Source organism: Calliphora vicina, chromosome 4 (genome assembly GCF_958450345.1).
Source record: "Calliphora vicina chromosome 4, idCalVici1.1, whole genome shotgun sequence".
NCBI lineage: Eukaryota > Metazoa > Arthropoda > Insecta > Diptera > Calliphoridae > Calliphora > Calliphora vicina.
In genome coordinates this window covers 50,242,274-50,256,199 of record NC_088783.1, presented here as the reverse complement: position 1 = coordinate 50,256,199, position 13,926 = coordinate 50,242,274, and positions in this window count along the sequence as shown.

Genomic DNA, 13,926 nt, shown 5'->3' with positions numbered 1-13,926 from the left:
TGGGGAGGGTATAATGCATTTGTGCAGATGTTTGTAACGCCCAAAAATATTAGTCTAACGCCCACCTTAAAGTATACCGATCGACTTAGAATCACTTTCTGAGTCGATTAAACATCCGTCCGTCCGTCTGGTTGGCTGGCTGTCCATGTAAACCTTGTGCGCAGAGTACAGGTCACAATTTTGAAGATATTTCGATCAAATTTGGTACATATTATTTTTTCGGCCCAAGAACCAAGCTGAAATCGGTCGATTAGCCCCCATACAAATGTCCTTCCGAAATTGGACTTTATCGGTCATAAATGTTTAATTTATAAATGTATCTCCACAAATTCCGCTTCAAATAAGTTTTATATATACAAAATTCATGTCACCAAATTTTGTTACGATCGGTCCATAATTAGTCATAGCTCCCATATAGACCCGCTTCCGAAAATCACTTTAACGTGCTTAAATCACTTAAAAATGTTGGTATAGACACACAATTCAACATAGTTAACTTTAATATAGATATAAATCACACGACCTAATTTCATGGTGATTGGTCCATAATTGGTCATAGCTGCCATAATACCCATTTTAAAAGAAAAATGTTTTTGCTCTTTTACTTAGTGTAGGGTATTATATGGTCGGGCTTGACCGATCATACTTTCTTACTTGTTTTATATGAAAACTTTTCGGTTTTCGGGGGTGGGGGGGAATTTCCTATTTCACCCCCTCTGGATCTGCGCTTGGTGTAGGGTATTATAATGTCGATCTAGTTCATACCCTTCACCTTCGTGAGAAGGGTATATATAAGTTTGTCATTCCGTTTGTAATTTCTACATTTTTCATTTCCGACCCTATAAGTTATATATATTCAGGATCCTTATAGATAGCGGAGTCGATTAAGCCATGTCCGCCTGTCTGTATGTCTGTCCGTCTGTCTGTTGAAATCAATTTTCTGAAGCCCCAGATATCTTCAGGATCCAAATCTTCAATAATTCTGTCAGACATGCTTTCTAGATGTTTGCTATTTAAAATCAGCAAAATCGGTCCATAAATAACTGAGATATGAGCAAAAAACCGAGACAACCTCGATTTTTGACCTATATCTGGATTACTAAGTCATTAATATAGACAATATGGATATCTAATGATAGATATTTCAAAGTCCATTACAATGATGTAGATAATTCCATTACAATAAAAAAAAAATTGTAATTTTTTTTTTTAAAAACAATTTATAGTAGAGATGAGCGATCCCGTGATTTTTGAAGATCGTCGTTCTCAGTGAACGTGATTTATAAATCACTGTTCTTTTAAACAGTGACCGTGATCACGTTTTGTCTATTTTAAACAAAATAACAATTATGTTAAGAAGAATATATTATGTCATATTTACATTCTTAAATCTGCTCGTATGTTAACCAAAAACTAATATTTGCTGATTTAAAAACGTTTTTTTTTTAAATAGGAAAATAACAAAATTAAGCAAATGTAACAAAATTTTAAGAGAATTAACTGATATGGTACTTAACATTTTATTTTATACACTGTGTTGGAGATAAAAAAAATTATGCGCCTAAAAATAGGCTGTTGTTACCAGTGAATGTTGAAAAATATTAAATGTCGTTAACAGTTTGTTGAAATAGTTAAAAGAACGACATTAAAAGTACCTGTTACTTTCTTGTTTTGTTACCAGTGATTTTTTAAAAACGTTACTAATGAATGTTGAAAGATACAAAAGAACGACATTTAACAGTATGTTGAAAAATGTGAAAGAACGATATTAAAAGTACCTGTTACTACAGTAGTTCCAGTGATTTTTCTAAAACGCTGCCTGCGAATGTTGAAGAAAATAAAAGAACAACATTTAACAGTATGTTGAAAAATATAAAAGAACGACTTAATTGTACCTGTTAATTGCAATATTCAGTAACTGTTGTTACCAGTGATTTTTCAATCACAGTGATTAAATCACAGGTATGGAAATATCGCTCATCTCTAATTTATAGATCTCTTTCTTGTTTTTAATTTAAACTTGTTCAAGTTATTTTAAAGATATTCTACCTTCATTAAATTCTTATTTTTGTTCTCTTGGCACCATCATGCGAATATAGCCCATGAAATGAAATAGAAAATACACGTATTTAAAGTATTTAAAATTACTTTTCTTCTCAAGCGTGTAATAGATTTGAAACTTCATTTTAACCTTCGCTTTACCAAAGGTTTTTTATGAACATGGTTTACCAATACCCACCCGGGTGACACTACACTTTTATAAATATATGCGACGAATGAAATTTTAAAAAATTTAAAAAACCTTATAAAAAGTTTAAAATGTTTCTATTAAATTCTATAGAACCTTAAAATTTGTTCAGTGAGTATAAATTTCATTTAAATCGAAACCAAATTAAAAAAAAATATTAAACCAATAAAAACGATGTGGTCACCCGGGTGGGTATTGGTAAAGCGAAGGTTAATATTAACAAGAAAAATAGACAACAAGACAACAGAATAAGTGTAGGAGGCATTAGCAAATTGTCTCTAGAGACAACATAAATGAATTTTAACAAATTAGCTAAATTTGTTAAGAAATCTTCAACGATAAAACAATAACATAAAATTAAATCAAATAAATTTAAAAGAAAGTATTTTGTAAATAACTTCAAACTCTTACTTGTATATATTTAAACTTGCATGTAAAAAATTAGCTATATAAAGGTTTATTTGCCTGACTTGTTTTGTTTACTTGACAATTTAATTATATTCCAAGAAAACAATTTAATTTTGGCCTTAAAATTGTTCTAATGTTTATTTGTTGGCATTATTTTATATTCTACAAGCTGCTGTAAATGTTTATTATTTGTAGTAATCCATCATTGTGTTGTATTTTTTTATTATTATTAATAATCAAATGTATGGTGTTTAGAGTCTAAAATGACCTTTATGTATAAAAATAACAAGTTGATAGAAAATAACAAACAAATATTTTTTCTATTTTTCCATTTTAAAGACCACAATTTGCCCAGAGTCCACACCCTGGAATTTAAATTTCTTAAATAGACAACATTTCAATTTGCATATTTGTTCTGTAGACAGAATTGTTGTAGTGTGGTCAGTTTTTATGTCAGTTTTTCTTTATTTTACTCAATAAATATTTACATTGTAAAGTTTGTCGGTTTTGTTCTTTGTGCAAAAAATTAAGATATTCTTTGAGAATTGTAATGAATTTTGAGTGTTTTTATGGCATTTGTTTTAGTTAGTTTAAGAGTTTTTTTGTTTTGCACACAAATATAATCGAAATACACCCTACTCTGATTTGTTTAAACATAGAAATTTATATTAATGACAAAATCAATAAAAATAAATTTTCAAATATTCGAAAAAAACTAGTCTTGGTCATACCAAGTCGCATAAACAATCATCGATTAATGTAAACATTTTTTAATAAGAAGAACCAGGATTGATGTAAAAATTTGTTAATAGAAGGAACCACGATTGATGTAAAAATTTGTTAATAGAAGGAACCACGATTGATGTAAAAAATTGTTGATAGAAACAGCCACGATTAATGTAAACATTTTTTAAAAGAAAGAATCACGACTGATGTAAAAATTAGATAAAAGAAAGACCACGATTGATGTAAATATTTGTTAATAGAAAGAACCACGATTGATGTAAAAATTAGTTAAAAGAAAGAACCACGATTGATGTAAACATTTGTTAATAGAAAGAACTACGATTGATGTAAAAATTAAATAAAAGAAAAAACCACGATTGATGTAAAAATTAGATAAAAGGAAGAACCACGATTGATGTAAAAATTAGATAAAAGGAAGAATCACGATTGATGTGAAAATTTGTTAAGAAACAACCACGATTGATGTAAAAATTTGTTAATAGAAAGAACCACGATTGATGTAAAAATTAGTTAAAAGAAAGAACCACTATTGATGTGAAAATTTGTTAAGAAACAACCACGATTGATGTAAAAATTTGTTAATAGAAAGAACCACGATTGATGTAAAAATTAGTTAAAAGAAAGAACCACGATTGATGTGAAAATTTGTTAAGAAACAACCACGATTGATGTGAAAATTTGTTAAGAAACAACCACGATTGATGTAAAAATTAATTAAAAGAAAGAACCACGATTGATGTAAAAATTAGTTAAAAGAAAGAACCACGATTGATGTAAAAATTGGATAAAAGAAAGAACCACGATTGATGTAAAAATTAGATAAAAGGAAGAACCACGATTGATGTAAAAATTAGATAAAAGGAAGAATCACGATTGATGTGAAAATTTGTTAAGAAACAACCACGATTGATGTGAAAATTTGTTAAGAAACAACCACGATTGATGTAAAAATTTGTTAATAGAAAGAACCACGATTGATGTAAAAATTAGTTAAAAGAAAAAACCACGATTGATGTGAAAATTTGTTAAGAAACAACCACGATTGATGTAAAAATTTGTTAATAGAAAGAACCACGATTGATGTAAAAATTAGTTAAAAGAAAAAACCACGATTGATGTAAAAATTAGATAAAAGGAAGAACCACGATTGATGTAAAAATTAGTTAAAAGAAAGAATCACGATTGATGTGAAAATTTGTTAAGAAACAACCACGATTGATGTGAAAATTTGTTAAGAAACAACCACGATTGATGTAAAAATTTGTTAATAGAAAGAACCACGATTGATGTAAAAATTAGTTAAAAGAAAGAACCACGATTGATGTAAAAATTTGTTAAGAAACAACCACGATTGATGTGAAAATTTGTTAAGAAACAACCACGATTGATGTAAAAATTAATTAAAAGAAAGAACCACGATTGATGTAAAAATTAGTTAAAAGAAAGAACCACGATTGATGTAAAAATTAGTTAAAAGAAAGAACCACTATTGATGTGAAAATTTGTTAAGAAACAACCACGATTGATGTAAAAATTTGTTAATAGAAAGAACCACGATTGATGTAAAAATTAGTTAAAAGAAAGAACCACGATTGATGTGAAAATTTGTTAAGAAACAACCACGATTGATGTAAAAATTTGTTAATAGAAAGAACCACGATTGATGTAAAAATTAGTTAAAAGAAAGAACCACGATTGATGTGAAAATTTGATAAAAGAAAGAACCACGATTGATGTAAAAATTAGATAAAAGGAAGAACCACGATTGATGTAAAAATTAGATAAAAGGAAGAATCACGATTGATGTGAAAATTTGTTAAGAAACAACCACGATTGATGTGAAAATTTGTTAAGAAACAACCACGATTGATATAAAAATTTGTTAATAGAAAGAACCACGATTGATGTAAAAATTAGTTAAAAGAAAAAACCACGATTGATGTGAAAATTTGTTAAGAAACAACCACTATTGATGTAAAAATTTGTTAATAGAAAGAACCACGATTGATGTAAAAATTAGTTAAAAGAAAAAACCATGATTGATGTAAAAATTAGATAAAAGGAAGAACCACGATTGATGTAAAAATTAGTTAAAAGAAAGAATCACGATTGATGTGAAAATTTGTTAAGAAACAACCACGATTGATGTGAAAATTTGTTAAGAAACAACCACGATTGATGTAAAAATTTGTTAATAGAAAGAACCACGATTGATGTAAAAATTAGTTAAAAGAAAGAACCACGATTGATGTGAAAATTTGTTAAGAAACAACCACGATTGATGTGAAAATTTGTTAAGAAACAACCACGATTGATGTGAAAATTTGTTAAGAAACAACCACGATTGATGTAAAAATTTGTTAAGAAACAACCACGATTGATGTACAAATTAGTTAAAAGAAAGAACCACGATTGATGTAAAAATTAGTTAAAAGAAAGAACCACGATTGATGTAAAAATTAGATAAAAGAAAGAACCACGATTGATGTAAAAATTAGTTAAAAGAAAGAACCACGATTGATGTAAAAATTAGATAAAAGAAAGAACCACGATTGATGTAAAAATTAGTTAAAAGAAAGAACCACGATTGATGTAAAAATTAGTTAAAAGAAAGAACCACGATTGATGTAAAAATTAATTAATAGAAAGAACCACGATTGATTTAATTCATTAATAGATACCCCTACGATCGATGTGAAAATTTCTTAAAAGAAAGAACCACGATTGATGTGAACATTTGTTAAAAAAGAACCACGATTGATGTAAAAATTAGTTAAAAGAAAGAACCACGATTGATGTAAAAATTAATTAATAGAAAGAACCACGATTGATGTAAAAATTCATTAATAGAAACCCCTACGATTGATGTGAAAATGTCTTAAAAGAAAGAACCACGATTGATGTGAAAATTTGTTAATGGGAAGATCCGGGATTGATGTTAAAATTTGTTAATAAATAGAACCACGATTGATGTAAAAATTTGTTAATGGGAAGATCCGGGATTGATGTTAAAATTTGTTAATAAATAGAACCACGATTGATGTAAAAATTTGTTAATTGAATGAACCACGAATGATGTAAAAATTTTTTGAAAGAGAGATCCACGATTGATGTTAAAAGTAGTTAAAAGAAAGAACATCGATTGATGTAAAAATTAGTTAAAGGAAAGAACCACGATTGATGTAAAAATTAGTTAAAAGAAAGAACCACGATTGATGTAAAAATTTGTTAAAATAAAGAATTTACGATTGATGTAAAAATTTGTAATAAGAAAGAACCAATATTGATGTAAAAATTTGTTAAAATAAATAACCAGGATTTATGTAAAAATTTGTTAATAGAAAGAACCACGATTGATGTACAAATTTATTAATAAAAGGAATTGATGTAAAAATTTGTTAATAGACGACCCATTATAACCCCTATATTTTTTTTATTATTATTTTTCAACAACCTAGCTTATTGGCCATAATCGGTTATAAATTTCTACTATATCAGAAAAATATTTTATTGTCACATATTGATGGAGGGTTATACAAGATTCGGCACAGCCGAATATAACACTCTTACTTGTTAATAACAGAAAATAAGTGAAAATTTCTAATACTTGAATTTGTGGGCAAGTTTTTTTCGGTCTCTATTATAAAGTCATTATAAAACTAAGTTATTTTTCTCTTAAAATCTTTACAAAATCTCTACAATTTAATAAATCTAACATGTTATTTAGAAACTGTAGCATTCTAAATAATACTAATGATTTAATTAGTCAATATTTAACTAAATTGTCTTTTATTTTTTTTAAAAAACGAAAACTTTTTACTTTGATAATTGTTATGTTGATTTTAATGTTGTGCCAAGTGCTGAACAATTAACAATTTCATGTTCTTTGTAATTTTAATATTGTCCCTTGAGCTGCTATAAAAAGTTATTTCCCATGTGTTATAATTGAAACTAAAAGCAATTAGAAGACATTTTCTTTATTAAATTTTATTAATATAATAACTATTTTATATTGAGGGTGTTGTCAATACTAAAAGAATGTTTGCATATATCTATATATTGTATATGAAATGATGTGTCAATTATTTATTTTAATTAAGTCATGTGTATTTAATAAAATAATCAACAGAGTAAACTAATATTTACTAAAAATCTGTGTATTTCTACATAAAATCTGTTTTTCATTCATACAAGGAGAAAGATAGATGACAACTTAGATAGGTAACTGAGAGCCAAAAACCTAAGTCTGTTAAAAAAATGGCACTTTCAATAAATTTGTTGTTGTAGATACCTCAACTGGGCGTCCAACGTAATTCTGTAAACCACTTTTTTTAGCATTGAAATTGATGGTGCAGAGTTCCCGTTGTATTTATCAAGCTAAGCCTTGATTTGAGTGATGGTTTCGAGCAATTTTACACCCTTCTTAAAATGTCACTATAACGACTTTTCAACAATCCTAATATACAAACAGTATAATTTGCAAGTCTAGACAAATCTACTAATGTGCAAAACATCACAGCGTATGATCAATAAATAAATAATTAAATATTGCTCATACGCAATATTTAAAATACTTCTTCAAGTTAACACAAACATTTAAAATAATAATCACCAATAACAAACTTTTTTGAATTTTCCCCCACATATTTTCATAACTTGAAAAATTTTCGAATATAAAGATAAAATTTTATTTTATGCGCAAAACTTTCATATTTTTTTACATAAGTTTTACTACATTTAAAGATTATAAATATTCTTAGTACACATTTATGTTTTCTTGGTTCACTTATGTACTCATATTGATTTTTTTCCTTTTCATGCAAGAAACTTTAAATAGTTTCTGGAAAGAAGAAAAAAAATGCAGACGAAAAACTTTAAACAAAGATCTTTTGTAGTGATGAACAACTAAGTATTTTTGGAACCAAAGTGTTGTGAGGTTTTTCTTGCGAAAGTTTCCTTGTTATTGATGTTATATCTATAAATACATATTTTCTTTTAGTTTTCAACCAGAATATAGTTGTTTCGCTTTTGGGTAAATATCCATAAACCACACAAAACATGTGTAAGATGAAACTAACAAGGGGAAAACGTAACTTAATATGTAGAATGTTGTATGAAAAAAAAAGAAAATAAATAAGTTTTTTGTATAAGATAAATTAACTTAAAATTTTAAAAAAATATTTATAGATAATTTACATACATATTTTATTTCAATATTTCATGGTTGGAAAAATAGTTTAGCTTTAAGGACTTTTAAAATGACAAATCAAATGAATATTGAGAATTAATTGGCCAATATCGAATAAATTCTATAAAGATATATAGTATTAAGTCCTGCTAAACTAATAATATGATTGATTTGAAATACATCATTGTATCTAAAACTGTTTTATAAAAATCGTAAAAAGAATGAATACAATTTTCCAATTTAAAATAAAAACACTATTCGATTAATATTTTCAAATATATTTAATATTATGATGAAAATATTTACACATCTTCCATGTTTTATACATCCATTAATCAAATATTTTATAAAAATTTAATCGATTATTCGCTAAATTTTAATCGAATATTTTTTTTTATTTTAAATATTTTTTATTCATTCGTAAGAAATTAAATAAACTTTGTTAAAAGAATGAAACTATTTAAAAATTGTTCGATTAATATTTTTCGAATAATCGAATTAATGTTTTCATGAAAAAAAATAAATATTAATTAACTTTGTTTTTTACGATTACACGAATATTTTATTAAAATTTATTTGATTATACGAATAATTTTTTATTCTTTCAAAAACAAATTTTAAATAAAAAATCATTAATTAACATTTTTTGAATAATCTAATGAACAAACAATTTTTCGACTTAAAAATTGTTTAATCGAATATTGTTAGAAATTTATTCGATTATTCGAAAAACTCATTAAAATTTTTCGAATAATCGTATGAACAAAATAATTATTCCCCTTAAAATTAGTTTAACCTTTAATCGAATATTGTTAGAAATTTATTCGATTATTCGAAAAATTTTAATCGAGTAATTTTTATATTTATTCCATTTTTTAATTCATATTCGTAAAAAAGTTAATAAAACTCGTAAAAAAGTGAATAAAATGTTCCTATTTGAATTAAAAAATTATTCGATTAATATTTTTTGAATATTCGAATTAATGTTTCGTTGAAAAAAATAAATATCTCAAGGTTAACACGAAAATTTGTCTAAAAATTTATGCGATAAATTTCAAATAATTTTTTATTTAAATTAAACTTTTTTATTCATTCGTAAAAAGATTCGAATAAAGTTTTAATATAATAATTATTTAAGCGTGAGGTCTTTTTTATAAAAATATTTAATTTTTATTTCAATATTTCGCTACTTCAATGTGTAGCATCTTCAGGAAAAAAAAAGAAATATTGAAATAAAAATTAAAAATTAAATATTTTTATCAGTGTTTAAAAAACTAGACTACAAGTAGCAGTAGCAACGAAAAAACACAAGTAGTCTAGTTAAAAAATTAATAAAAACTCGGAGTCAATAATTGATACTACTACTGCTATCTTCACATTTTGGTAGCAGTATTTATAGTAGTACTAATAAAAGAAAAATTTAAAAGTAGCAGGGTAATTTATTTTCTATTGCTACCTTAAAAAAGAAAAAGTTTTGATGTAGCAGTCATTAGTTTTTTATTAATTCTGCTACTTTTAAAATTTAGTAGTAATAGAAGTAGCAGTTGAGGTAGTAGAAGAAGTAGCATATATGTGTTGTTGATGTGAATGTATATTTGTGTAAGTTGGTCGTGTTGTAAACAAAAGTTCGGCAACACCAACATCTGAGACTAATAAAAACGAATAATTCTTTCAAACTCTCTCAAAACAAAAACAACACACAGTGTTGAATTCTGTCCATTTTGGTGTTATGACTGAAGATTTTATTTTTTGACTACTTTTATTGCTACCTTAACTGCTACTTAACTGCTACCTTAAAAATTAAAACTCGATATAGAGCAGTAGCAATGATTTGTATTTTTATGCTACTACTCCATTTACAATTCATGTTTTATTACTACTGCTCTGTTAAGAGTTTTATATTTTAAAGGTAGCAGTAGTTTTAAAAAACCAAGAAAACGAAAAAAGACAAATGCTACTGCTACCGCTACATACACTTTTTTGAAGCAGTAGTTGTAGCAACAGTTAAAAATTTGTTAGTTATCGTAGCTTTTTAAACACTGATTTTTATAAAAAAGACCTCACGCTTAAATAATTATTATATTAAAGTAAATTAAAAGGTCAAATAAAATTAAATTAAATAACTATTAGATTCGAATAAAGTTTTCCAATTTAAAATAAAAATTTATTCGTTTAATATTTTTTGAATATTCGAATTAATGTTATTTTTTCAATGATTACTCGAATATTTTATAAATAATTTATGGATTATTCGAACAATTTTAATCGAATATTTTTTTTTTATTTAAATTAAATTTTTTATTGATTCATAAAAATTTCTTAAGTAGAAATTTATATCCGGTTATGGCCAATAAGGCTATGTTGTTGAAAATAAATAAAAATAAAATAAAAATATTGAATAAAATTTTAAACAAAAAAAATATTCGATTAAATGTTTTAGAATAATATAATTAATCTTTCAATAAAAAAAATAATTATTCTTCTTTAACATTTATTTCAACATTTATTTATTTTCAAATATTTTATAAAAATTTATTCAATTATTCGAAAAATTTGAATCGAATATTTTTTATTTTGAGTTAGAAAATTGTATTCATTCGTTTTATGAATTTGTTTACGAATGTATAAAACAATTTACTTAAAATAAAAAAAATATTCGAATAATCGAATAAATTTTTATAAAGTATTCGAATAATCGTTGAAAAAAATTTAAAATAAATAATTATTTTATGTCAACATTATTTTATTATTCGATAAATATTAATCAAATAATTTTTTATTTTAATTTGGACAATTTTATTCAATTTAGATAGTCATCCTAAAAATAGTTTCTTAAATTTATTTGATTACTCGAATAATTTTATTTTTAAAAAATAATAAAATTCGTAAAAAGAATTATTGCATTTTCAAATTTAAAATAAATATTTATTCGATTAATATTTTTCGAATAATCGCATATTCGAATTAATGATTAAGAATTCGAATATGTATTCCTTTTCTATAGTTGAAATAAAGTAAGAAATTATTAATTAAATTTGTGATCTGTTCATTTTCTTGCCCACTTTGTTTTCTCATTTCCGACCATATCCATTTTTGAATCGTGTATTTTTCCAACCTAGGAACATGCTAGAAAACATGAAATATATATTATTTATTCTCAAGCAAAATTAACATAAGTATCAATCATATATTACCAAAAAAAAAATCAACAATCAAATAAAATCATTATTAGAATAAGAATTACAAATCTATTTAACTTTTCATCAGTTGTATTGTTAGCAATACATACTCCCAAATCAATTCTATTTTATATTACAATCATGTCTTTTTCTAACAATACCAAAATTGTCCTATTAAATAAAATCACTTTAACCAAGAGTAGTAAATATAATATACATTAATATCAATGCTTTGGTTGAGACTTTGATAACTTACTTATTTGTTCGGATTTTGTCTTATTTTTTTTTTTTTTTGGTTATATATCTATTTGTTTTTAACAAATTTTAACAATTGCTCTTTAAGCAGCCTCTTGTCTCTCTAATATTTCAGCAAAAATATACAAAAAATTACTATTCTTTCAAACATTACACCAAATTACACACAAAATAAGTTTGAATGTTCTGCCAACATTATTAGAGAAATGAGTGAAACGTGCTTGAAGCTGGAATTTTTGTCTGTATTCAAGTTATATTGAGTTTTATTGGTCGACCATTTATAATGGGACGACAATCAATATAAAAAAAAGAATATCTAAATACAAAAATCAAGTTTAACATCAATAAATATGTCCTTGAAATCATAATAATGTCTTTTAATTTTGTTTTACTTTATTTTTGCCAACAAATTTGTTGTCTATACACTTTTAGTTAAAGTTTAAGTTCAATTTGCAATCTGTTAGACAAACAAAATTTACATGAAACATTAATTTGAGGGTCATTCTTTGTCATTTATGGAAAGAAACTATGAATTGATGTCTATTGTTTTTTATTACTTAGAAGCTATTGGATATAATTGGGTGTTTTAGTGATATAAATGCTGAGATTTATTTTTGGGTGAGAAAGGTTTTGAAATAGGAGAATTCTTAAAATGTTTTCTATAAAGAAAAGAGTTTTGAAATATATATGTTTATAACAAAATTAATATGTACAATTACATACAATATTAAAATCTTTGATTTTTAAAAAAAACCTCAAAAATAAATAAATAACAATTTTGCATGTATGAGGTACTCTACTTTGAGACCCCACAGCGGCGCTCCTGAGGGATCTGTGAATTTTGTTCTCAAAATTAAAACTCGAATACTCCTCTGCTATGCTTATGTGAAATTTCATCTCAATCCGATCAGCCAGTTAGAAATGGCAAATTTATTTAAAAATATTTTGTTTCGTTTCGAGGTTCTCTCAAACTTTGGTACTTATCCCATTTTCTACTCAAACGATTTTGCTGATTTTAAATACCAAAATGATTATGACCAAGAGAAACATTGCAGATAAGTTTCATTGAATTTGGTTTTATATTTTGGTCATGAGGATGATTTACACACACATAATTGACTTAGTATTTCATAAAATTCAACCTAAACATAAAAGTTTTAAGTTCCAATTTATGCTACTAAAATAAAACTAAAAAATAAAGGGTTACAAAACTTGAATTTTATTTATTCTTGCTGAAATTTTTTCTTTTATTAACAGGTATGTTCTGTAATCCACGTGATTTCAAATCACATACCGTTTTAAAATCACACGTGTGATTTGTGCCTGTTCTGTAAATCACACTGTTATTGTATTTTTCGGTGTGATTTTAAATTTTCGAAAGCACAAGAAAACAGCTGATTCGTTTATTTTAAATGTTTTGTTTTGCAAATAATTTTGTAGAAATATTAAAGTGAAAATAAAAAAATGCCTGGAGCTTCTGTTATATCTTTAATTGAATGGAATTACATTTTATAAAAATTTTGAAAAAACTATGGCGCAAGCTCAACAACTATGTCAAAAAGAAAACAAAACAGCAAAGCTGCCACAGTACACAATTGCTTTTGGTTACCACTTGCTTCAACTTTGTTGCATTTTTTTTCCAATTAGCGCAAAAAACTTAACGCATATTGATAACTTATAATATAATCTAACAAATATTATAAATTTTATGACGAATTCTATAATTAATTTAAAGATATTGAACATATTGTAGACAAACATTAAAAAATTTTAGTCTGGCAAGCTTCCATGTATTTTCGAAAAGCATAAACAGCTGACAACTGAAAACAAACCTGAAACCACAGAAGAAATCACAAAAGCAAATAAACTTTTTACAGCAGAAAAGGTGTCTCTAGATTTTT